The sequence below is a fragment of the Procambarus clarkii genome, chromosome 8, assembly GCF_040958095.1.
Source record: "Procambarus clarkii isolate CNS0578487 chromosome 8, FALCON_Pclarkii_2.0, whole genome shotgun sequence".
NCBI classification, from domain to species: domain Eukaryota; kingdom Metazoa; phylum Arthropoda; class Malacostraca; order Decapoda; family Cambaridae; genus Procambarus; species Procambarus clarkii.
In genome coordinates, this window is record NC_091157.1 from 25,388,908 (window position 1) to 25,415,547 (window position 26,640).

Genomic DNA, 26,640 nt, shown 5'->3' on the forward strand with positions numbered 1-26,640 from the left:
TGAAACATGTTATTTATAGCCTACACAATAATTAAAGATTTTAATCACACAATTTAAACAACAGAATCTACTGTGATGGGAATGTCCTGGGTCATAGTGACTTGTAATGGTTTGTTACGTGACATCACACCGCAGTATCATCATAGTTATCTAAATTGGATGTAAAAAGAATTACTCTTGTTCATAGTTGTAATAGGCTTGCAAATTCCGCCTACATTGTTGAGCAGCAGCTCTAGTGGGGCGGTTGCTAGGAGGATCAGAATTACTATCCTCGGAAATTACTGGGGAAACTGGACCTGGCTGATATTCTCGCTCAGTCAATTCAAGGGGAACCAGCTTCTCTAAAGTTTTTAGAGTAGTGTTGCCTCGGCATAAAACTTTCACTACTCTTAGGACACCTTGATGATCTGGATGAATGGCAACAATTTTGCCTATGGGCCACTCTGACCTTGGTCCATCACTGTCGACTAGTACTAGGTCCCCTGGTTTTAATTGCACTTTATTGTAAGGACTCGAAGCTCCGTAGTGGTATTCTCGTAGAGCTGTGAGGTACTCTCGAGTCCACACCTCATTCCACCTGTTAATAACTCTGGAGAGATGCTGGTAGCTTTCCACCAAGTCTCCTCTGGTCACATGTGACGGGTCTACAGGGTCCTCTTCAGCTAAAGGGATGAGAGGGCTCAGTAGACCTCCATGGATCAAGTGTGAGGGACTCAGAGGTTCTCTCTGGGTGAAATCATCAGACAGGTAGGTTATTGGGCGGTTATTGACTCGCGCCTCGATTTCCACAACAATAGTTTGGAGTTCGGAGTAACTGACCTTTTGTCTGTGTAACGTTTTCCTTAGACACTTCTTGACTGTGCCTACCATTCGCTCATAGAACCCACCTTGCCAAGGGGCTCTCGGTGCTATGAATTTCCAGTGACATTGTCGTTTCTGTAGGACCGACTGTACTTCTGGGTGGTTCCAGACTTCTCGTAAACAAGCTTCTCCTGCCACAAAATTGGAACCATTGTCCGATATCATTAGTTTGGGACAAGATCTGCGAGCAGCAAATCTGCGGAAAACCTGGATGAAGGCTTCAGCACTCATATCTGAAGTGACTTCTAAATGTACGCCTCTGGTTGTAGCACACGTAAAGAGACAAATGTATGCTTTCACTGGTATATTATCTGGGTTGCCAGTGAGAAGTAAGGCTCCTGTGTAATCAACACCAGTGGTTTCAAAAGGACGAAGATGAACCACTCTTTCTTCTGGGAGTGGTGGAGGTCCTGGGTAAGGACATACTCTAGCATCGTATCTTTTACAGATTACACAAGATTTAATAATTGACTTAACTGTCTGACGACCTCGAGGAAGCCAGTACTTTTGTCTAAGGTCGGTGAGAGTATCTAACACTCCACCATGTAAAGTACCATATTGATGGTGATGTAAAACAAGAAGTTTAGTGATGATGTGGTGACGAGGTAGAAGAATTGGATTCTTTGTGTCCAAATCAATTTTTGCATGAAGCAAACGTCCTCCACATCTTAGTATATTATGAGTATCATCATACCAGATACCTAGAGACTTAGTTAATTTATCTGGAAGATTTTCATATTCGCTTCCATATGTCTCTTGTTGTGCACGTTTGATCCAGTAGAGGATAGGATTGGGAAACTTATGTCGAATTCCTATCTTAGCAAGAAAATCAAACACATGTGCAGTTCCTCTTAATAACTTGCTTAAGTTAGAATAATGGTGAGGATCAATGGCTAATATTCGTTGAGGTTCTGGTTCTTTCATGGGAGTGGTGATATTGGTCACTATGACTTGTGGCTTTTGTTTGGGCCACTGACCACCAACAAGCCATGAAGGTCCATTGAACCACAGCGAAGACTTGAGAAGTTGTTTTAATGTTAATCCTCGAGATAAATAATCTGCAGGATTGTCCTTAGTAGGAACATGTCTGAATTTATATCCAACTTTCCCACAAACTTAAACATTCTCTGGGCCATCTAGCACATATGTAGGGTGGATATCAATGACTGTGGGGAAGGCCTGAATTAGACAAATTAAAATATTCTACATGGTGCAATTTCAGAAGCTGTTTCATGTATCATTTCATCTCTGGCCTGCGTGTGCTGCTAAAGACCTTGTTTTCATAACCACACCTTTACATTTAAGTCATTGAAGGCTGGTGCAATCCCTGTTTTTCTATTACTCCCTTTCATCTAAGTGGCTCGTAGTTGGTCAAATTCCTGAACCATCTCACTGATTCTGATGTTGCAGTTGCTGTGTTGTGGTGACTGTACGTCTTTGGCATTCCCCCCTCTATTTGCTTAATCTGTGCTAAACTATTATGTAAATGTCTAGATTTTTCTCTTTGTTGCAAGTTAGCTTAGGTATCCTACAATCTTAACTGTCGAGTGTTCACATTAATGCTATGACATTTGTAGTCAGGTGGATGTTGCAATGTCTGTTCAACAAGAGCAGGTTCCAAAGCCTTTTGAATGGCTAGCATTTTTGTAAGGTAGAACACCTGTTTGAGTCTCTCCAACTAGCTACAGAATTTACTGCCTTAACTGCAGCTCCGGATTCTTGTCCCTGCTGGTCTACTGATCCGTCATTGAAGTGAATCTGTCAGGTAAGTTTGCTTCGTATTCATCTGTGCAATGAAACAACAGATCGGGATTAGGCCGATTATTTTTTTCTTAAAGAGCAATGATCTTAAAGTCTGCTGGCAGATGGATTACCAAGGAGCCTACATAAAGAAGTCTGCATGTATTTCGTCGACAACCCACTCAGTGATTGTATTTTTGACCTCTTATGTATGATGTGTTTATTGCACAATGGGTCCACGTGCTGGCGTCTGAAGCTCCTCGGTTCCGAGTTAGTGCTCCAGTGATTATAATTTCAAGTGAACCGATTCTTTGTCTAATAATTATCTTGGTCAATGCATCAAGCCCATTTACCGTTATTTCAACCAATGTTGGTTTTAATTCTAGTCTTAAGCTTAATATTTTCGTTCATCTAGGCGCTCCTGTTGTGTCTCACATTACATCCTTTTGAACAACCTCAACCTGTGCCCATTGGCCCAACCCGTCCTCGACTAAAGTGCATTACATCCAGCGGTCGACCCCACAGATGCACTCCAAAATTTTTACATGCTGTTCATTGAAAACGGAAATTCTCAAAGATAAATATACTATAAAAGCAAATTGTGCATATATAGGCATAGGTTAGGTTAGGTGTTTAGGTTCTGTTGATTATTTGTATTTGTAGTACGTGGGTGAAGCATTTACACCGTTGTGGTTCGAACAAAATTCGTCAGTGAAGCACTTGTTCCGGAAGTGTTCGAATGAAATCGGTTGCGATTCGTGCGTATTCCGTTTTTCATTCATAAACAGGGGGGTTTGGCAGATGCATGGAATCACTTTTGGGTCTGTTTGGAGGATCGGCTGATTGGCCAGGAGGAAGAATGATTAAGGTAAACGCTGCATAATCAATTAGGGAACGAACGATGCATTTGCAAAACCTTAATACTGTCCAGCTCCTAGACTGTGCCATGTGATTGCTCTTATTGTGATGATAATGCTCAGTCGCCATGTACCATGTGATAATTGCTCAGTCGCAATTATGCCTTCTGTTATTGAATTTACTAGCTGAATGTCATTTTAGAATTAATCCCCCGAAGATACCAGAGTTGTGTAACCCACTGAAGGTTAATGTCGTGAATGCGTAGGTGCCTGTCTGGAGTGTTGTCACCTTGTTTCATTGCCTTAGGTTTTTGTGCAGATATGTTTAGCCCTAAAATGCTACATTCGGCCGTTACTTTATCTAGTGCTACTTGTGCTTTATTCGAGAGTGAAGGACCTTCGGCGACTAATGCTGTATCAGCATAGCTTTCTAATTTAACTCCTGCAAATGCCATGGCATGGTAGCTTTTTATCATTATTAACATATTTAGGTACATCTGTATTTGTGCAGCTATCCTAGACAATATGATGGAAGAGTACAGTGTGTCAAAAAGCTAGCTACGTGATGGTTAAATCCCCATCACACAGGATGGTTAGTCATTTGGGGCCATATGTGCAGTAGCCTGCACCGGCAAATTTTGGGTGCATTATTAGGATATCCTCAAGAACACGAGTGTGAATAAAGTTATTGCAAATCTCCAGGTACCTCATGCCAAAGGATCTGAATGGTCTGATAACTGGGCATTCGGTGATGTGCGCGCAAGATCATACCCCAGTTCCTACTCACAGTTTGCATCTGGAGTGCTCAGGATTGGGAGATCTGTCACCTGTAGCCACCTGCCACATGTAACTAACCCAACTTGATCCTGGCAACCACTGTGTCGCACAGTCTGGTGGACGTTTAGTACTGCCCATAAACATAGGTTTCAGTTTTAGATCTGAACAAATAACTTTTTATACTGGTGCTTTCAGGTTGTTGGGAGTAATTTCTCTCCTATCAGACCCGAGTGTTTGGAACAATATAGTTTTGACAGCAGAGATGGGGATACCAGGTCTAATTTAACTTCATCTTTGTTACACGCTATTTTGGCTGCTATGTCATTATGATGGCTTATATTTATGTGAGCATTATAATGGCTTATATATGTGTGATGGTATTCATGCAAAGTAAATTCAAAACCCTTTACTTTGTGCAGCGATTAGGTCATTTAAAAGTGGTAGTATGAGGCTCTTGCCGATGACCTTCCAGAAGTTTTTGATTGCTGGAAGACCAGACTTTGAATCACTAAATATTTTTCTTCCTCCTATGTTTTTTAATGTGCTGGTAGCTAGTTCAAGTGCTGCTAGTTCTGCTTGTGTGGAGTACAGCCAGTTGTTTAACCGGACACCGACAGTCTGTGTGCATGTGTTATTGCTATAAAACATTTATGCTGCGGCAATCCGTCCAGTAGAAGATTGGACAGTACCGTCGGGGTAGACAGTGCTCGTGAGATCTTAATTTTTTTATGAAGGAGGCAATTGTTTCAAGTGTAATTTTTTTGAGAAGAGCAAGTTTCTCATTACCCTTCTTGGTGACTGGTGTGTATGACACCAGAATGGTGAGGTACAGATGAAGAGGAATATCGGAGACAAGTAGACTGAATGTAAAAGGAATGTCGAGTTTGATGAGATTGTAGGCATTTTTGCTCAGCCATTAATCACAAAAGGGCTGAGTAAGTTGGCACCCGTCATCAGGGTATTAACAACACTGAATAATGTCAAAGTAATGCAGGAGATGCAGGGTTTCTCATGACTAAGGCGAAAGTTAGGATGGCAAAAGGACCATGGCAGAGGAGGACTCCTCGAAGAGTTCCACTCTCATACAAGTGTTGTCTCGCACTTGGCCTTGCAGCTTTACTATAGCATATGTGCCTGTGCCTAAGAGCCAATGTCTACACAATAATTATAATTATTATATAATCAATGCAGTCCGATTTGCAATGTCTACTAGCGAAGTGGAGAATATGGAAGTCGATTCCATAGCTAAGTTCTACCAAGACAGGTAACACCAACAGAAATTGATTCTGAATTGATTATTTATGCCCGTTTCTGATGGTGTCTGAATGCATCTCTGCCATTCAGTATTTCGTTGTTGCTACATATCAAACTGCATTGATTGTTTATATCTGTCTCTCTTGAATTACAAGATATCATTGATTCTGAGTGGCTACTGCTTCCTGCAGCTGCTTTTGTGGATCGTTATGGTCTGATGTCTTTACTACCAGACTCTTATTGGTAGTCTGTCCATGTCGTGTTTGTCCTCTTGTGCTCCGTCTATTCTCATATTGTTGCTTATGTAACTGTGGTCTAATGCACGACCGTGTCTATTATTACAAGTGATTTATCGAGTCTTGGTGGGAGAGTCTGCGTTATCTGTAAGCACTTAATAATAGTCTTAAGCCATGATCTTCACAATGTTTCTCAGCTGGACCTCTGTAAAACTGTAAATCTTGTGTTGACTCAAAGCAATTTTATTTTGACCAATCCACACTAGAAAATGAAGGGACGACGACGTTTCGGTCCGTTTTGGATCATTCTGAAGTCGATTGTCTTAACCAATCGACTTGAGAATGGTCCAGAATAGACCGAAGTGTCGTCGTCCCTTCATTATCTAGTGTGTGGATTGGTCAAAATACTTCATTCCCGTTATTGTGAATCATCGGCTGCTAATTGTATTTTGTTACCATGTATTTTTGCAGTGTTTTTGTTTATTATCCTATTTGGAGTTGATTGAGTCGGGAAATTGTGTTCCGATTACGCGTTTCTGTCGTGGCTGTGCACGAGTGTTCCAGACGTTGGTGTTTGTGTATGTGGTGCTGGTCTGATTATCCTGACCTCAGCTGTCTGTACCTTTTCTTTCCGTGTGGCTCATGTTGTTTTCCATGCACGATGTTTGCCGCCATAACTTGGACATTTGGCTGCTGTGGTCTGGGTTGCCTTGTGCTTTGCTATAATGTCTTTGGTTGGATGCCTCAGGCTGTACACTCCGCATCTCTCCTGCTCGGTGCAGCGTGTTTGATGGAGGCCGTATTTCTGACATCTGAAGCCGCGCAGGGGTTCCGAGATGTATGGTCTCTGCACATTCTCCAACTTCCATGACTGAATGTTTCTGGCGCATATCCCATGACGGTCACAAGAACCTGACTTGTAGCTGCTTTTGTATATTTTTGTGAGCCATCATTCTGCATTCAAGATTTGCTTGTGTTTTAGTATTGGATCTACTGTTACGTCGACTGGGTATCCCAACAGCACGACTCGTGCGCGTCTTTCTGAAGGGTCCAGCTTGAGCAAGCACACAGATTTTCCTTGCAAGAATATTACCATTTCTAGATAAATTGCAGTCTTTTAGTCTGGTTGTGTCATTATAATTTATCCTTTTAGGTTGACTGAGATGGGAATTTTGAGCTCTGGTTGCCTCTTCCATTGCCGTTACTACTCCGTATGTTATAGGAAAGTTGGCTGTGCATTATCTTGAATTTGGGAAAATGTGCTGAGTCTGACAGTGGATGGTGTATGACTGGTGTTATCCTCTCTAGGTTCATTATATCTGGTGTCTTGCTGGTAGAAATACTTTGTGTAGCCTTGATAGCAGTTTCCTTCTCTACTTAATGTTCCTCGGTGCACTGTCCCTCGTTGTCAGGAAAAGGCTTCCATTTCCCCTTTCTCCTGAACTTCTCCATGTCGTTTCCCCATAGTGAGGACAGATTCACTGCCCTCCCTAATCTCAAAGTCACTCGTAGGTCTGGAGAAATTCATTTCACTCCAACTGAGATCTAAAGTGATTTTAACATTGTAATCAGGGATACCTAACACCTAATTAAGCTGTTTGACCTACCTTTCACAGGCAAGCTTAGTGCACCTTGTAAAATGCCCCTTTGTGGCACTACCCACAGGGTATCGCCTCGCCCTTCAAGGTATGACTAAGTGACCTGGTCAGTGGTAATACCCTCACACAAAATAATAGGTCATGGGAGCTGAGCTACCAGACCACTGTGGTAACTGTGTCTCCTGCATAAGGTGCAAACAGCAAATAGTCAACAAGTGTATTTATAAAAGAATTGCAGACGAAATCTTCAACGTTCCTTCCAAACAAGATATAATCAGAGTATGGGTACCAATTGGTTGTTCCTCAAAAAACAGCGAGGATTTGATCTCATAACTGCTCAAAGTCTGAAGTTTTCCATAGAACAAACCCGTGTGTCCTCTGCTGTACCAGTGGCGAGTCTCACGGCTTGTGATAGGCTCATAGGCTAGTAATGTAGGTCATTATGAGCTTTAGCCACAGCCTATAGTTCTTAGTTACCTCTACCTCTCGCCTGATGCTTCACTACTCTTAATTTGTATTATAGCTTCACTCAATTCTTAATGGATAGACCAAGTTATGGTATACTTTTATTAGCGTCTTGGCCTTGACACATACCAAACATCCATGATCCCTCCCAATTATTAAAGATTCTAGAACATCACGCACTTCTGGCGGCACGCACTCCTGGCGGCCCGACACATATGCAGTCAACATGTTACATCAACAGCTGTGCAAGTTCACTTCCTCGTATCACTGGATATTGCTGCGAACCCAAAATGTTTCGTCTGAGAAGATTAAATACAAGAACATTAAGTCCAACAGTTGCTATGTAGTGATTGTCTATAAGAAGACCTCATCCAGCAGACGACCCCGTCGTCATAACCTCTGAGAGCTCAAGAGGTTCCTGCTCATGCTAACACCGCCAGGTGATGAACATTCCTTGACATGAGCGCTATATGATGAGCATTCCTTCACATGAGCGCTATATGATGAGCAACTGCAGCCATCGTGTTGGGTTTGAGTGTTTTGAGTGGTGAGCCGGACTACGGTGCTCGGTGCTCACATGGCCACGTGTGCTCTTCGCCCCACAACCAACAATACTGCTCAAATAATGGAGAGAAAAAGGCCTCCAGAGACAACCTATTCTCCCATGCCAAGCTCTCCAGTAATTCACTAAAAATGCCTAAATGACCACAGAAGAAAAATTATCGACAGTGTGCTCACTTCAACCCAATTTCCGGACTGGAATTGGAATTACAATGGACCGGAGTCAATACTTTCCCCAAGTACTTATCTGGAGATAGTACCAAGAAGGTGGAATTTGCTGACATTGTGTGTGGCTATGGAGGAGTGTTTGTTGTACTTGCCCAGATTTTTCCTGACACGCTTATGTTAGGCTTGGAAATACGGGTGAAGGTGCCAGACTCTGTTGTTGACCGCATTCATGGCTTGAGAGATAAGAAGGATGTGCCTGGGGGATATCAAAATGTAGCTTGTATTCGTACTAATCCAATGAAGTACCTTCCAAATTTCTTTGAGAAAGGACATTTAAGCAAAATGTTCCCGTTTCGTCATCCATACTTCAAAAGAGCCAAGCACAAATGGAGAATGATCAATGCATCACTCCTGGCAGAATATATTCATGTTCTGCGTGAACGGGGGCCTTGTGTACACTGTGACGGATGTGAAGGACCTTCATGAGTGGATGGTCATCATTTTACAGAAAATTATTTATTCGTGTGGATGAGAATAATTTGGCTAATGATCCAGTGGCACAGTGCCTATTTGAGAGCACCGAGGAGGGTCAGAAGGTATCCCGCAATAGTGGAGACAAGTTCCTGGCTGTTTTGTCGCAGCATGTCAGATCCAGGACAACTTAGCATTTTGGAAGAGAGTGTACAGTAACAAACTATCAGACGACAGACGAGTGGGCGCCTGACAGCTGAGTGGACAGCGCTTCGCATTCGTTGTCCTGAGGTTCCAGGTTCGATTCCCGGGGGCGACGGAGACATATGGGCAAAAAGTTTTTCACTCTGATGTCCCCTGTTACCTAGCAGTAAATAGGTACCTGGGAGGTACCGCTATGGGTTGCTATGTTGCTATGCTGCTTCCTGGGGGTGTGTGTTTAACAAAAGGGAGGCCTGGTCGAGGAACGGGCCGCGGGGATGCTAAGCCCCAAAATCATCTCAAGATAACCTCAAGAGAAGAATAGCGAGGGCAACCAAGCAACATTCTTACACATGTCCACCACTGTGTACACCACCAACAATCTCTAGCAGCTTCACGCCCCAGTACTACAGGTACGCATATCCACCACTGTGTACACCACCAACAATCTCTAGCAGCTTCACGCCTCAGTACTACAGGTACACATGTACACCACTGTGTACACCACCAACAATCTCTAGCAGCTTCACGCCTCAGTACTTCAGGTACAAACGTTACCATCATCCTCCTGGTGGTTCCTGAACCTCGAGCAGCTGTTAGTGCTTGACCGCAGTGGTCACCCATCTGTGGTCACAGCCACAATCTTGTGTAAATAAGGACACCTGGGTGTGGTCACAGCCACCATCTTGTGTAAATAAGGACACCTGGATGTGGTCACAGCCACCATCTTGTGTAAATAAGGTCACCTGGGTGTGGTCACAGCCACCATCTTGTGTAAATAAAGACTCCTGGATGTGGATTTGATTATCACGAACTTACTATTTGTGTGTTGAATTGTCTTCCACTGACTTGTTCATGTCCACAGCGATTAGCCTGTCAGTGCCAGAACAGGTGAAGGCCGAGTCTTGGAGTCTTGGCCGAGTCAAAATTACCTGACCATCCCTGGCGTGTCCAGCACTGGGCGAGGTGTCCTCAGGTGAGTGGGTAAGTATAGCGGAAATATCTTATTTAACAACTCGCTTTTCAACACTTTGTACAGATTATTTAATGTATCAACTATGCATAACAAAGAACAATTATCTTGATTGGAACGTGTCTAAATCTTTGAAATTTGGGGAGAGAGAAGCCATATTGGTGAGGCAGGTCAAAGGGTTAAGGAAAGATTTCCCTCGAGAGGGTTGAGTACCCATCCAGTTGTATTGTTATGTGCCTCTGATATACAGAGCTATCGCAGCATAATGCATTATGCTTATTACACTGGATGACGAAATACGTCACAGTTATGTTAGGTTGATTAACGACCCAACCCAACCTGGCAGGTTAGGTTGGGTTGGTTCGTTAATGCAAGATTCTCAACTAATTAAAAAAAAACCCATTGGGACTAGCACTAAAGGTCCCTGTTAGATGGAGGAGCTGGTAGGCGGTGGACAACGGTGTGAACCGTTAGATGAATGGTGGATTAACTGAACTATGGTTCACTGGTCGATGAATGGTGGATGAACAGGACGATGGTTCACTGGTAGACAAATGGTGGAATAACAGGAAGATGGTTCACTAGACAATTTTTTTATTTTTTATTTTTTTTTTTTACATGCAAGCATGCGAATAATGTACAATAAAAACAGAACAAATAGAACATAGAACAAAAGTACAAAGCACACATGTACAAGGACAAAGGAACAAATCAATAGAAGACCAGCCAGAAGGGCTGACCACAAAAAAATGCATACACAAACATGACACAAATATAAACACAGCGTAAGACAAACATAAGGGAAAACCCCCAGGACAAAATGCACACAAAACAAGCCTGCTAACACCTCAAACACATACAGAGGCGAGAAAGAGATAACAATAAAGAAAACAGATCCGCCATAACAAACGGAAGGCAAAACAAAGTGGCAAAACATAACAGAGCACACGCCAACAGCCTGAAGGGCACACAATATGACAAGCGCACACGACATCCACAACCGAACACACAAACGCATAGGAACCGCACCCCCCCCCCCCCCCCACTAGCAATACTAAGAAAACCCACAACACAAACCGGAGCACGCAGGAACCGGGAAACAATACCCACCCCACCCACTCACATACACACCCCACCTGCACCCCACAACCATGCACACCACAGGCAACACAAAATACATAGAAATCATTTGCGAGGAACAACGTGAGAAATGTACTTCTCCGGGAAAAGATCACGAGGATACTTCGCCTTGTAAGCTTCCCAGACAAGATCTTCAAGGTCGGTAGGGTTTTTGATCCCCCGCTCTTGAGCGGGTATCATAAACTCAGGAACATCTATATCTGGCGGCATCGGCCAACGCCTAAGGTCACTGACGCAAGTCGCATAACGAGGCTGGGGAGCGCCATCCACGCCCTTCGAGGAAGCAGACGACACTGGAGAAGCGGACGAGGGTCGCCAAGCCTGCCACGCCTTCGCACACATCGGAGCAGGGGCCGGACGATGAGACGATAGCACCTCCACGGAGACCACAGGAGACACGGAAGGGACTGCAGGAAACGGAAGAGGCGGCAAGACCGCTGCCGAGGAAACGGGTAACGAGGAAGGGGCCACAGAACATCCAGAGCGAGCATCCTTTCTCAACATCACCACCAGGCCACCCCGCTCACCACCAACTGCAGCAGGGGACCCCACTGCCCACGAAGAACCGGAGCCACCCCACGCAGGCGACGCACCTGAAGCAGGACCCTCGGACACCAGACCAGGAGGGGAGGCCGAAACGCCAGCACCAGCATCCTCAGGCAAGTTCACCTCCGCCACCACTGTAGTGTGCACCACATCCGGAGCTACCCCACCGTCAACGGAAAGACGACACTCGTCGAAGTCGCCAACTTCAGCCCACGCAGAAGAACGCCGGGAACGCTTAGGCTCGGGCCGCACATCATCAGACCCGGAGGCAGACTCTGCGACCCGCGCAGCACCATCCGAGCGAACCGACGCACGCCGCAGTACGGCAGCCTCCTCAACCACACGGGGCACCAGGCCAGGCAGAGGAGTGAATGCCGGATCCACCCCAGCTCCCAGCATAGCCGTAACAGACGGCGAGGGTACAGGGACCGGGACAGACACAGCAGAGGAAAAACTGGAAGACGAGGGGTCCGAGCAAACGGCAGTTGGAAGAGGCTCAGGGACACCAGCCGGAGCAGGCGGAGCACTAAGCGAGGACACAACCTCCGGAGGAGATGCGGCAACAACAGGGGGCGCAACAGGCGGAGCAACAGCTGATACAGAGGGCACCTCCTCAGCCGAAGAGACGTTCACACCCACCGAATCATCCCCCACAGGAAGGGGGCGGAAAATCCTCCTCACTGAAGAGATTCACCGGTGCAACAGCAGGCACAGAACAGTCAGCAGCCTGATGGCCCAAAAGACCACAACGATAACACGTCCGCGACTGACGGGCGTAAAACACCCGAACGTTGTACCCCATAAGGCGCACAGAGGACGGAATATCCGCCCGGAGTCTCGTGCCCATGGTGCGAATGTTAGACCTCACACCCTTAAGAAGACACCACGTTCACCCTCACACTAACAACTGTGCCAAACCGGCCGAAATACCGCCGTAGCAGAGCCTCTGGAAACTCCAAGGGAGCCCCATGCACACTGATGTAAGTGCACCACTTCTATCCGAGAGGGTTACAGTGCCCGCACCAACCGGCAGGGGCAGTGTCCGCCCCTCGTATCGCCGGAGAAAATCGCGATATGCCACCTCCTCTGCGAACTTCACAATTGCCCTACGGGCCGTTACCATCTCGACCCCATAAATCGCAAACACAGGGACAGAGAGCATTTCACAAGCCAGGGCAATCTCCGGGTAACCAGCCCGCACAGAGAACTCTAGTCCCACAGACTGTGCCCGGACGACAGGGGGTAGAGGGACCCCCATCGTAACGTCACGTCAGCACAGGCGAGCAGACACACACCCGCCCCCAACCGGCCGAAACTGGCAAACAACACCAACTCACTGGTAGACAAATGGTGGATTAACAGGACGATGGTTCACTGGTAGATGAATGGTGGATTAACAGGACGATGGTTCACTGGTAGATGAATGGTGGATTAACAGGACGATGGTTCACTGGTAGATGAATGGTGGATTAACAGGACGATGGTTCACTGGTAGATAAATGGAGCTTTAACAAGGGGCACCGAGGGATAATGGTGTTAATATCACACAATTCGATCTTGTACACAATAAGACTATTTAGGTTAGGTCAGGACAGTTAGTGATGCATCGACATTATTTACACGTTAAATGTGTAGTGGGAGGAGGCGGGGGGGGGGGGGGGGGTGACAGTCACCACAGTCAGCCGATGAACGGAAGGGCAGACAGTCACCACAGTCAGCTGACGAACGGAAGGGCAGACAGTCACCACAATCAGCTGACGAACGGAAGGGCAGACAGTCACCACAATCAGCTGACGAACGGAAGGGCAGACAGTCACCACAGTCAGCTGACGAACGGAAGGGCAGTCAGTCACCACAGTCAGCCGATGAACGGAAGGACAGACAGTCACGACTGGGTGTTACACTTGTACGGTAAGTAATCATTGCTAACAGGTATTGTATCTCACACCCCCTAAACCTTCCTTCATGCCGACACTAACCTGGTAATGCTTATCTTCTCACTCTAAACCTTAATGGCTTCACACAATCTACTTTAAAATGTTCCTTGAAGCGACCTTGAAAAATGTTTTTTTCCCTCTGTGAATCCTTATTTGCCTAATTGCTGCAAAGGGGCCTGACGGCTGAATGGACAGCTTTCGTGATTCCTAGTTCTTAGGTTCCGAGTTCAATCCCCGGCGGAGACGGAAACAATTGGGTAGAGTTTCTTTCACCCTGATGAGCCTGTTCACCTAGCAATAAATAGGTACCTAACAGACAGATGCTAAGGGGTGCTTCATGGGAGTGTGTAACAAAAAGGGGGCTTCGTCGAGGACCGGGCCGCAAGGACACTAAACCCCGAAATCATCTGAAGATGATCAAGATAACCTCATTGAAACTGACAACCAATTTGAAACTCTTCCCTAAACGTTTCTCCTCCCGAAATTAAAGTAATGTTTGCTGTATCTCTCACGCTAATTCTTTGTTACAGTATATGAAATGATCAACTGTATGAATCAATTTAAATCATTGGGAATTCTCTTCGAATTTCCTCCCTTCCCCTCATTCCCAAGGAATGTTGCAATGATAATTACAGTTGAAAACCCATACTTACACTACCTAATGTACGAAACATTTTAAAACACTATAAAACATTGATAAAACAAACATTTTGGTTTTGAAAGTTTTTAACTTCGTTCGTCACTTATGCCTTTCTTACCCTATTTTATATTGTAATGTACCCCTATAAATGTGTTTTAGTAATATTCACATACAACGAGATAGGATAGTTGAGGGCGCCAGGCGGTCTGGTCTTAGTAATTAAGGGATCTCACCCTTTAGAAGTAATGAATACAGGTGACTTTGCCTTTTGCTAAGCCGATAATTGCAGACGGCTGGCTGGGGTGTCCCCTTCAGACAAGCAGCTGCCTATTGTTTTAGGGAGAGCCTGAGGCTATCTTACCGGGTAGGCAGGGCTTAGCTCCAGGATCCCCCACAAATACCCATGGAAGTGTACTTTTGAGAGAAGACAACATTGAATGTTGAGCAGAACAGTAGTGGAGACCGCTGGTCGTGAGTCCCACAGCCAGGCCAGGCTTACACAGGCCGGGTGGGGAACTCAACTGTAACTATCCCACCCTCTCGCCTCTCTATCAAACTTTGGCTCAGTCTTGGGTGAGTGAGCTTGTGAGGTGACATATAGTGTGTTTTCCAACTTTGGTGGCGTTTGATTTTCAGGGGCAGTCAGCCGTAGAACTGTCAATTTCCTGTATGGTGATTCACATTTGTGTATTCATGTTGATACTGAACATGTAATGATATAGTTGAATTGTATTACCCATTTAAGTGAAGACCTAATAGTAAACATAAATGATTAATTTGTTGCTGTAAATTGGCTTTAATTCCGATCCCGGGATCTTGGGTTTCCCGTGATAGGTTGGAAAGGGAGGGCGGAGGGGGAAGAGTTCTCGGATGCTTATGGACTTGAAGGCTTGATTATATACGAGTACAAACTTACAGTTGATACGTGAAAATCTCCGATAGTGTTGTACAGGCAAGTTCTATTCCTTGTATTACATAGGTTTACTAGAATGGATGGTGGCGGTGAAAAGTATTAGTCTCTCTAGTTTACTGGTAGCTGATCAGGTACAATGCCTTGTTTTTGTGGTACCTTGGTGATCAATCCTCGAGGTTACAGGGTGTTGAACTGGAGCGTGTAGTATGAACTCTGGGGAACTCTAGAATAGTTAATATAACGACCGGGCTAATGGACAGAAGAGCTATTAGTTTCCGTTTTTCGTTACAGTAACATCTTGCATCTAACCAAAAACATTTGGTTTCCTATAATTCCACCTTTTTAATGTTGCATGCTTCATCATTGCAGCATGACTTAACCACTTTTTAAATCCTCGGTATTGCTTTGCAAATTTGCAACCCAGGACGGGAGGCATCCTTTACATCCTCAATAACCCCTACAATGGTCCTCTGCTGTTATTATTTAATCTTAGTCTGAGGCATAGTATCTTACCCGACAGTTGGACACCGACTCATAATACCCAAGCCAAATTAACAACAATTCAGGCCCACATCAGAAAATTAATGAGAGTCGAGAGTTAAGAGTCGAAGCGATACTCGGGGGACTTCCAACCAAAGATATAAGACAATTGCACCACCACATGGTCAAATGAAGTGCAGCCTGGAATGTCTTTGATTACCCAGAGCCGAGGTTCGAATCCTGCTCACAAGCACCTAATTTTCTCATTGATACATCACATTAATGTGATTTCTTGGTGCATTCAGACCCATCTCTGACATCCTGTAAGTTTAAAGTTCTTGAAAACATTATATACGACAGGTTAACGATTCAAATTAGACTCCAACTTGCTCCTAGTCTGTATGGTTTCCTTCCTGGAAGAAGCATTCAGACTTGCTTTACTGAATATTTTATTTGACAGGGACCATGTTCTCGGGCGACATTTATTGACCTCCAAACTGCTTGATTCATCAAAAAGGGGAAATAATCTTAGAACAATTAACCTCTTTTGGAGATAATGTTAGACTTGACATACCTCAAGGGGTACCCTTGTATCACAACTGCCTCACTTCTTTCAAGGGGGCTCATAAGTAAACTTTCTGCACCATTTGAGTTGAGTTCGTCGAAAGGAGGCGTGCTTAGCCCATCATTGTTCAATGTGCTTAAACACCAAATAAACTGATATTCCCACACTAGCTGATGAAGCGGTCATCTGTTATGTCTGACATTTGTATTGTTTCGAGTACCCAAACGAGACTGCAAGCTCTACGCGATTCACTCGCTGCTAAAAGCATCGAATTCAGTTTTGTATATAATTTAATCCATCGCTCTTTTTCCCTAAAATGAATCAATGTCCCTCAAGCTTTCAAAGTCAACAACCAAAACAAATATAGGCAGCACAAATACCTTTGAGTAGGTATCAGTGACAATGTAAACGACCATCTTAGGTTGAAAGAGAAATCACTGAAAATACTTTCTGGTAAGAAAATTGGTATTAATGTTAAATATGGTAGACTATTCAACACTTGTTAGTTGATTGCATTTAGCTTCCCCGCCTCTGTTTGAACAAATTGGAAGTAATACATAATGAAGCCATGAAGGTAATTCTTGGTACCCCAAGATGCACATGAATCATTAACTTGAGGGAAGAACTGAAGCTTCCAACTATACTAGAGAATCATACAAGTCAACTCAACCTTTTCCCTTAAAGTCATGAGACCCTACATCTCCAGCCTTGCTCGGAGACAAAGTATTCTGTACCGTTAACACTGTATTAAATGGTGCAACATACCAACTCACTCCTTGTATGATAAATGACCGAGTAAAATCCCAACAATCTAATCAAACTGAACATTCCTTTTAAATACAATATACCTGCAACTGATATTCCTCTTCATCTGTTCCCACAATTCAAGTACCATACACACCTGCCACTAAGAAAGGTAATGAGAATCTGCTCTTTCTAAAGCTGTCACTTTAAATAATTACCTCTCGTCATAACTTTTAAGATCCCACGAGTACTGTCTACACCGATGACCCAGTCCAATCATCTACAGGACGGACTGCAGCAGTATGCAGGTACAGGAACAATACTTCCACACAGAAAGTGTCACGTTACACAACTGGCTGACCTCTGTACAAACTGCTGCTGCACTACAACTAGCTCTCAGTATATATAAAGTCACAGAAGGTGGTGAAATAATTGTGTTTCAAAGTCTGCTCTTTAAAACTTTTCCAGCATGATCGACAGTAAGAGCTTCATAATTGCACTTATAAATAGTCGCAGAATAAAGGGTTCAGAATCTCATGTATGGATAGCATCTCACAAATATAACCCACCATAATGACTGACATTACAGCCAAATTTGCGTGTAACAAGGAAGAAGTTGAATTAGACCGAGGTGTCTTCATCTCATGTCAAGACTATATTGTTTAACACTCTGGTATAAGAGAAATTACCGACTCCCAACGGTCTGAAAACACCAGCATAAAAACCTGTTTTGTTTAGATCAGAGACCTATGTATATGGGCAGCACAAAACGTTCCCAAGACTGGGCGACATTTTTGAAAATCCGAGTCAGGCCAAACCGACCTGCTCAAGACATTAACATACTGAGAAGCTGCACATTTACCACACATATCATAACACTTGACAGACTGAAAAAGCCATCGACACACTGGCTTGACTACTAGATGTAAATTATGAATGACCTTCCACGTCCGATAAAATACTTTTTTGACAACAACAAAATAAAAGATTCCTCCAACAATACACTGACTATTTGTACCCTAATGCTGGAGTGCCACAAGGCTGTGTACTCGCGCCAACATTACACCTCACACTACCGAGGGAAGGAAGGGGAGGAGTGGCGGCCCTGCTGATAAAGGATAAGGGTTTCCAGGAGATTGATATCCCAGGATGCGAGGAGTTCAGAGACTACATAACAGTCACCATGACGATGGCAGGACCAAAGATAGTAACTGATATATAACCCTCCATTAAATGACAACCATTGCAGTTCCTACCATAACTGAAAGGGCAGACTGTCGCCTGTTAAAAATCGATTCCGACTTCCAATCATAGGGACTCCACCCATTAAAAGATACAAGAACCATATGGTGGCACAGCGAGCGAGCTAAACTATTGGACATGACAAACGTTTTAATCCAACTTGTAACCAACACGTAATGATTAACCAGCTTGACTTTACCTCGAATTCACTGAACGATTCACATACATGGGAAATAAAGTTCGAAGACCCATGGGAATGAATGAACACTGTCTTTACGTTTAAATATATGGTGAAAGAAGGGATAACTTGCTCAGGGAAGGGACCAGAAAGCCAAAGCCTGCAATATCTAAATTGAAATTACAAGGAAACAAAATTTATAATATAAACACAAGTAGCAAAGCTCAAAAAGTAAGACTGCACAGACATTATTGATTACATCACCCAGAAGAGTAAGGAGGTGGCACAAGTTTGTCCTGGTATGAGAGAAAGGATTTTCACTTGTGTTAAGTTGGGTGAGTGAGTATGACCAGATGTATATCAGCGTGGAATCTACAGGAGTGCACATCCATCCGTGCACTCTCCTGTATTCTCTGGTCTGGGACCAAGGTCTGCCTTGCTGGGCTGGCCAAAGATATTGCAAGAGTTGTTGCACGCCCAGATCACCAGAGGAGACTGCAAGTCATCAGTGGCACTCACTTGTTCCAATCATAGAGAGAGAACGTAGAGGGTTAGTTTCGTGCACCCAGGCCTGAAGGGTTCACTCACACGTTAAGGCAGGTCTAACCTTCCTTGTTACTCGTCCACGACACCATGAAACCTTGACATTACTTTATGGAATTACCATTTGTCACGGTAAAATCTCTAGGAAGAGATTCGGCCTACTCCATTATCACCTATTCTACTCATTCACATCTATTTAATCAAGAACTGCAGCCAAGAACAACAACTACTACTTCCAGACGTCTAGACAATACCACCAGTCTACCTACCCCATCGACCCTCACCCCACCTCACACCTGGGTCGCTGGGAGACCACACCCTCCGAAACAAGCAGTTTAACAGCCGGTTAATAGTTAAAGAAGTCACCGGCGCCATCTGCCCGGCTGATATTCTGTATAAATTGGGAATTTTTGCCCAAGACGAGTTAGATTACTCCTGTGTGCTCACCTGAGTAGACTTGTTAACCCATCTCTGTGGTGTAACGGATTTAGACTAGCCCATAGTATCCTGCACCTTTATTTTGCATCTAACCGTAACGTAAATTTGAGTGTTCATCCTGTTTGTTTTGCACACTTTGTATTAGAGCCAAGCCTGGATATTTGTAATTTGTTTAATTTATTTTTAAAGTATTTTTTAAATGTTTTTTTTCCCTCTGCTTTATCCTACAGTTTACCTCACTATGGAGACACCTTTGTAGTTTAATTTTTATTTTTTAAATATTTTGTGACTGGTATTAGAGACTGCACGACCACCAACGTTTCCCGTCACACATTCGTTTACACATTTGTCTGCTATTCGTCTATTAGGTCACTAAATAATTGGGCAAAGCAAAACTAGACCAAATTATGTTTTTTTTTTCACAGCCAGGATTGTGAGGCAAACACTACTGACAGAACTCATCAATAGCATCAACTGAGAGAAAACATGAAACCAGGAAGTCTGTTCTATCCTTGTTTGTATGTGATAATGATGGAACTAGTACTCGGAGCAGACCTAGATGAATTATGGACTTTGACTATAGATTTCAAAGAGTACCCAGGACTAAGATTCTTACAGCAGGCACCCAGAACACAGCAGAAAAAGTATATTTCTGTCGATTGAAAGAATAAAAGATTGAATAAAAGATTGTCGATTGAACAGAAATAATGGATAAGGCAAACAGGCTGGAGACAATGATAGGCCCAGACCAAGAGAAGGAGACGCCTGGTCACCAGGACCAGTTACATTACAAAGCAGCTATAGATGTAACAGACCATGTAATGTCCTGCGGGTATTTGATAACAGGGGCCATCCCCTCCCCCAGAAAAGGCTGTGGTTCTCCCCCCGAAATAGGAACCAGGTCAACTGATTCAACAGTGTGTGACAACCCATGGAATGACCGCCAATTGTAACATTAGCCTCAGAGGGGCATTACATTTTTGAAGACTGTCACTACGAAAAAAGGAATTAGAGATAAGAGAGCTACACAAGAGACAACGACTATGCATACAACGGAGAAAAAATATTGGTACAACAAAATGAGGTAAAGTCCCATACAAAAGATTTGGTTCCTTAGAAGATTCTCTGGTGCAAGTGTTACGACCTGGTTGGTCTATGTGATAAGCAGTATATAATAAGAAATACATAAAAATATTGTTATACAATTAGTATACAGTGCATATTTAGGCATTAGTTAGGTTAGGTGTTTAGGTTATGTTGGCAATTATTTGTATTTGTAGTACGTGGGTGAAACATTTACAGCATTGTGGTTCAAACAAAAGTCGTCAACGAATCGGTGTTAAAGATGTATGTTTGAACGTCATCAGTTGTGACCTACCTGATCAACCAGGCTGTGATTCGTACGTCAGACTGCGAGCAGCAGCGTCCAACGGGCTGGTTCACCAGTCCAGTTACCAGGAGGCCTGGTCGACAACCGGGCCGCAGTGATGCTAAGCCTCGGAAACACCTCAAGGTGAGACATGTGAAAACAGCTTTTTCATTCAAAAACCTTGGGGGGGGGGGTTAGTAGGTGTATGGAATGTACTTTAGCCTTTGTTTACGAAGACGAGCTTTTACACTTGACTCAATAGATCGTGTGCGAACGTCTCAGTGCCTAGCTGGCGACCTCTATTAGAATTCCAAGCTCTAACTTTCATTTCACGTACTTCTAATATAAGTAATAGCCAACAGAACCTTAACACCTAATCTAACCTACCCCCTAACTTTACATTGAAATTTAAATTATAATAACTCTTGGCAACCAATTGTTTACACAATGTTAAACGCGGATGAATACATTTGACCGGGAGGGAAGGAGGGGCGGTCACCACCAATGACCCTAACCCGAGGACGGATGCTGGAAACGAGCATTTGACCTATGTCGAAAAAGACAGGTTGGTTTACTACAGTTTACTGCAGTTCAACCCATCCATGAATGGGTTAAGTTCATCCAGACCTGAAATTTACCATTTGGAGGAGCTGCCCTTCCTAGGTACCTGTGTATATAAATATATATATATAGATGGAGAAAGAGGTCCATAAAAATTTATTACAAAGTCTGAAACCTTCACGTTTATAAACATCCTGCCACCCGGTTTCTCTCTCAAGAGAGAAACCTTTCTCCCTGGGAACCCGAGTCAAAGGTATAACTAGTGATCAGAGTAATCAGGGGAAAGGCTTGGAGGAGCTCTGGGGCAGTCAAGTGACTGCCCAGAATCTACCATAGGAAAAGCTGCCAAGAAACTGGCCTCTCCAGTGACAACATTTTGTACGGGAACACACATCCAGTCTATAGAGGAAGGTTTTACCCAAGTTACACATTCCAACAACTTCAGAAAGCATCCGAAAGGAAGTTAACACGCTCTAGTCTTGGATGAAGGAAACCTTCGGTGAACATCCGGCCTGGAACTCGCTTCCTTCGGAGCCTCCTTTGTTAGCATGGACAAAGGGAATATCCCCCAGTGACATTAGTAACGGCTTCATTCCCATCAAAACCATAGACCCCTTGAGTAGTCTGGTGTCCCTGCTTTAAAACCTTTTATCCTGTGGTCATAGGAGCTCTGCCAATTATATAGTCTCTTCTTACAATAATGAGGGACACTTAGCACTAACACCAAACCAGGTAAACTATGTTACGCAGTTCTGGAGACCCAGAAACGTTCACCTCTAACACTTCAGAGGGCCTGCCACCTGACAACAATATCTGTTGATCTGTAGAAATGCTGCAGCGTTCCAGAGCTACCAATACCTTGTGCAAGATGCGGATGATGGCCACGTAGCTGCCAAGTGGTCAGCCTCCCGAAACTGTGCCCGACGGTATATTCAGCTTGTAAGGTTTTGCCCCGACACTTTCCCCTTATGCTATAACTTTCCTCTCGCAGGATAGTCTTCTAACCCCAGCTGAAGCATCACCCTCCTGGGTAATTTTTGTCTATAATTGATTGGACTGGTGGGATAGAAGAGACTAACAGAAGGGTGGATGGAGAGGGGAGGCAAGAGGATTGAAAGGTACCCAAAAATGTTAGATTAACATTAACCATGTTACACTACCTACCACTAAATGGTCAAATTACTGGCCAAAATAATGGTTTACCACTTAAGTGGTTGATGCACAAATTACATTAGACTATACTTATTAGAAGATCACTGCCTCATGGTATAGTGAGTTAAATGATTAAAATTATTAAACCCTTCACTTATTGTACTTGTGGGAATATATACACTACATTATGACCACTGCGATTCGAGAGAAGTTTTTCCAAGTAACTTTAATCCCTCCATACCTGCAGTGCCGTTGTACGAGATCAATTTCTTGGGTCTGGTTGACCCTTGCTGCAGTGCCGGTGTACTGATGCACTCTCGTACATATCTGAAATTACAAATTATATTAAATACCTCAAAATAATAAAATGAACACATCTTCATGTAAAGTTTGAGAAAAATCCCGCTAAACAATATCAGGTCAGACATTGGTTGATCTAAAAAGTCGACTTACCACTATGGCAAAACCCAACCTCAGACTTGACTCATCCACAGGCCGTTCTCAACAACGGCCAAGTGGTCGTTAACGCTGGCAGCCAAACATGACCGTTCTCAACAACGGCCAAGTGATCGTTAACCCGGGCAGCCAAACATGAACGTGAAGAACGCTTCACACACAACTTGTCCTCAATCTATGCTCCTCCGTGCTCTGACCCAGAACAGTTCATACATTTTAACACTAGATTCATTTAAAATAGTTTTTCATACGTGAACTATTATTATACATAGTTATTTATTACGCGAGGGAGACTGGTTGGAATACACTCGGGAGCTATAATGTCCAACTATCAGACCTATACACTATATAAATATACATTAATATTTACTTGTATTGGACAAAATATAGTGCTTAGTTACACAGGAGGTTAATGTTAATTATGGCGTCTCTGGTATTGGCTGCAGCGTGGACGACATTGAGTCAGGATGGCTAGTTGCATTCACATAGGATTGTCGAAGGGGGGGGGGGTGAAGAGTGACACTTTCTAAATTAAAAATCTTTGGTCTGAATTTCAAAGCCTGAAGTCTGATAATTCACAAGAAACACCTTGTAACTGCCAGAATTAAACTATAATTGTAAACTTTTTCCACCTGCTTTTGGTCGAAGGTTCAATTTCACTATAAAGTTAACACGCCGCTGTTATGGAACAGTTAATCACGTAACCAGTCATTTTAGAATTTAATTTTGTTTTATTAAGCTTCATGAAAAGTCTTGAGCAAGGTAAAAGTGTCTACTAATAGACAAAGGTATTATCATATTTACTAACAAGTAAACCAGAGCTAATTGAATTATTTTAAATAAAGTTTTAATATTTTGTAGCCATGGTTAATTAGAAAATCAGCAAATATTGTTCTACCAACAGAAAACAATGTGATAAAATAACTAAACATCTAGAGTAACTTGCCTGTAAGCTTGGCGCAGGTAACCTGATCTACAGCACTGTCCAGGAGACTAATTAGTAACACCAGTGAGGCGGGCGGTGAGCAGCACCTCTCCCCACGACGGCCCGCGCCACACTGCCCGCCGCGCCTCTTGACTACCTTGACCTGATGGGTCAACTACCTGTGACGTCATTCACCTCACCTCACATGAGGCCACCTCACTTACAAATAATTCACAAGTAACAAGTCACTTCAACAATATTATTATAGTTTATTTCTATTAATGTGAAGTATGAGCAAGTATGAGTATGTATTAAGGGCACATATTTCACTACTGGACATTAAACCCATTACCACACCCACCAAGTAGCTTGGAGGCTCCATAACGCCTTCTGTAACTGTTATGTTGGGGTCTAGGCCAGGGGCCAGGTACAGTAACCGGTTATGGTGTTCAGCCTCGTGTGTGTGTGTGTGTGTGTGTGTGTGTGTGTGTGTGTGTGTGTGTGTGTTGGGGTCTAGGCCAGGGGCCAGGTACAGTAACCAGTTATGGTGTTCAGCGTCGAGTGTGTACTCACCTAATTGTGCTTGCGGGAGTTGAGCTCTAGCTCTTTGGTCCCGCCTCTCAACTATCAATCAACTTATATACAGGTTCCTGAGCCTACTGGGCTCTATCATATCTTCACTTGAAGTTGTGTATGGAGTCAGCTTCCACCACATCACTTACTAATGCATTCCATTTCACTACTACTCTTCACTGAAAAAATCTTTCTATCGTCTCTATGGCTCATTTGGGCACTCAATTTCCACTTGTGTCCCATACTGCGTGTGCCCTTGTGGTAAATTGTCTGTCTTTATCTACCCTACCAATTCCATTGAGAATCTTGTATGTGGTGATCATGTCCCCTCTAACACTTCTGTCTCCCAGTGACGTGAGGATTAATTCCTGTAGTCTCTACTCGTTGCTTCCTCATGACCCATACGAGGCAGCTACTATTGAGCCACACGAGGCAGCTACTATTGACCCATGTGAGGCAGCTACTATTGACCCACACGAGGCAGCTACTATTGACCCCCACGAGGCAGCTACTATTGACCCATGTGAGGCAGATATTATTAACGCATACGAGACAGCCACTGTTGACCCTTGGGAGACAGCTACTATTGACCCAAACGAGGCAGCTACTATTGACCCACAAGAGGCAGCTACTATTCCCCCACAATAGGCAGCTACTATTGACCCATACGAGGCAGCTACTATTGACCCACGTGAGGCAGCTACTATTGACCCACACGAGGGAGTTGGTATTGACCCATACGAGACAGCTGCTATTGACCCATACGAAGCACCTACCATTGACCCACATGAGGGAGCAACTATTGACCCACACGAGGCAGCTATTATTGACCCACACGAGGCAGCTACTATTGACCCACGCGAGGCATCAACTATTGACCCACACGAGGCAGCTACTACTGACCAACGAGGCAGCTTCTATTGACCCACACGAGGCAGCTACTATTGACCCACACGAGGCAGCTACTATTGACCCACAAGAGGTAGTGACTATTGACCCACACGAGGCAGCTACTATTGACCCACAAGAGGCAGCTACTATTGACCCACAAGAGGCAGCTACTATTGACCCACAAGAGGCAGCTACTATTGACCCACATGAGGCAGCTACTATTGACCCACACGAGGCAGCTACTATTGACCCACACGAGGCAGCTACTATTGACCCACACGAGACAGCTACTATTGACCCACAAGAGGCAGCTACTATTGACCCACAAGAGGCAGCTGGTCACTCCCAGGAAAGTGTTATCATGGTATTCACACACACGTGACTGAGTCTCTGTAAACAAACGTTGCCTCGCCTCTTACAAACGTCAGTCTTTAATATCCCTCGTGCTCATGTTCTAACACTGTGTCCCTTTGGTATTTGGTGTTGTGTGGGATAGGTAGCCCGTCCGGCGTACCAAGGTGGCCGTTGTCAGTGGCTCATCGTCCCCAGAACGCAGCTCACATGAGTTAGCTCACCATCACGTATCTATCCACCAAGGCCTGATGGACAAAGGCATCCGCTCATATTATCAGTAAAACGTTGACAAACGTCTCACCAAGCCCGGGATTCGAACGCCAGACCAATGTATTGTGGCCCCGGTGGACTAGCTCCTGCTCTACTGGTGCTCCAGTGTTGTTCCAGGACAATGTATTGTGGCCCGGTGGACTAGCTCCTGCTCTACTGGTGCTCCAGTGTTGTTCCTGGACAATTTATTGTGGCCCGGTGGACTAGCTCCTGCTCTATTGGTGCTCCAGTGTTGTTCCTGGACAATGTATTGTGGCCCGGTGGACTAGCTCCTGCTCTACTGGTGCTCCAGTGTTGTTCCTGGACAATGTATTGTGAGCCGGTGGACTAGCTCCTGCTCTACTGGTGCTCCAGTGTTGTTCCTGGACAATGTATTGTGAGCCGGTGGACTAGCTCCTGCTCTACTGGTGCTCTAGTGTTGTTCTTGGACATTGTACTGTGGGCCGGTGGACTAGCCTCTGCTTGTGAGGGAATGAATGTTCCCTCAGCTAGTTTTTCTAGTTTTCTAGATAAGGCTAGAGTAGCTCTAGGGATTCTAGACAAGAAGTTTTCAAAATACAT

At 44.2% G+C, this 26,640-nt stretch overlaps 1 long non-coding RNA gene and 1 pseudogene across 2 annotated transcripts in view; one reads left to right on the forward strand and one right to left on the reverse strand.

Moving 5' to 3' along the window:
* LOC138358927 (uncharacterized) overlaps window positions 1-24,169 on the reverse strand; it is a 37,034-nt gene extending 12,865 nt beyond the window's left edge. The window contains exons 1-3 of one of the 2 annotated variants that reach the window (XR_011225644.1): window positions 24,013-24,167; window positions 23,064-23,258; window positions 22,852-22,937 (exon numbers count right to left, since the gene is read on the reverse strand). This is a non-coding gene — a long non-coding RNA (uncharacterized lncRNA). Of the gene's footprint in view, window positions 1-22,851; window positions 22,938-23,063; window positions 23,259-24,012 lie in introns of both variants that reach the window. The other variant, XR_011225645.1, reaches the window with a different exon arrangement.
* LOC138362369 (tRNA (guanine-N(7)-)-methyltransferase-like) lies at window positions 8,482-9,182 on the forward strand (annotated as a pseudogene).
* Window positions 24,170-26,640: the final 2,471 nt, after the last annotated feature.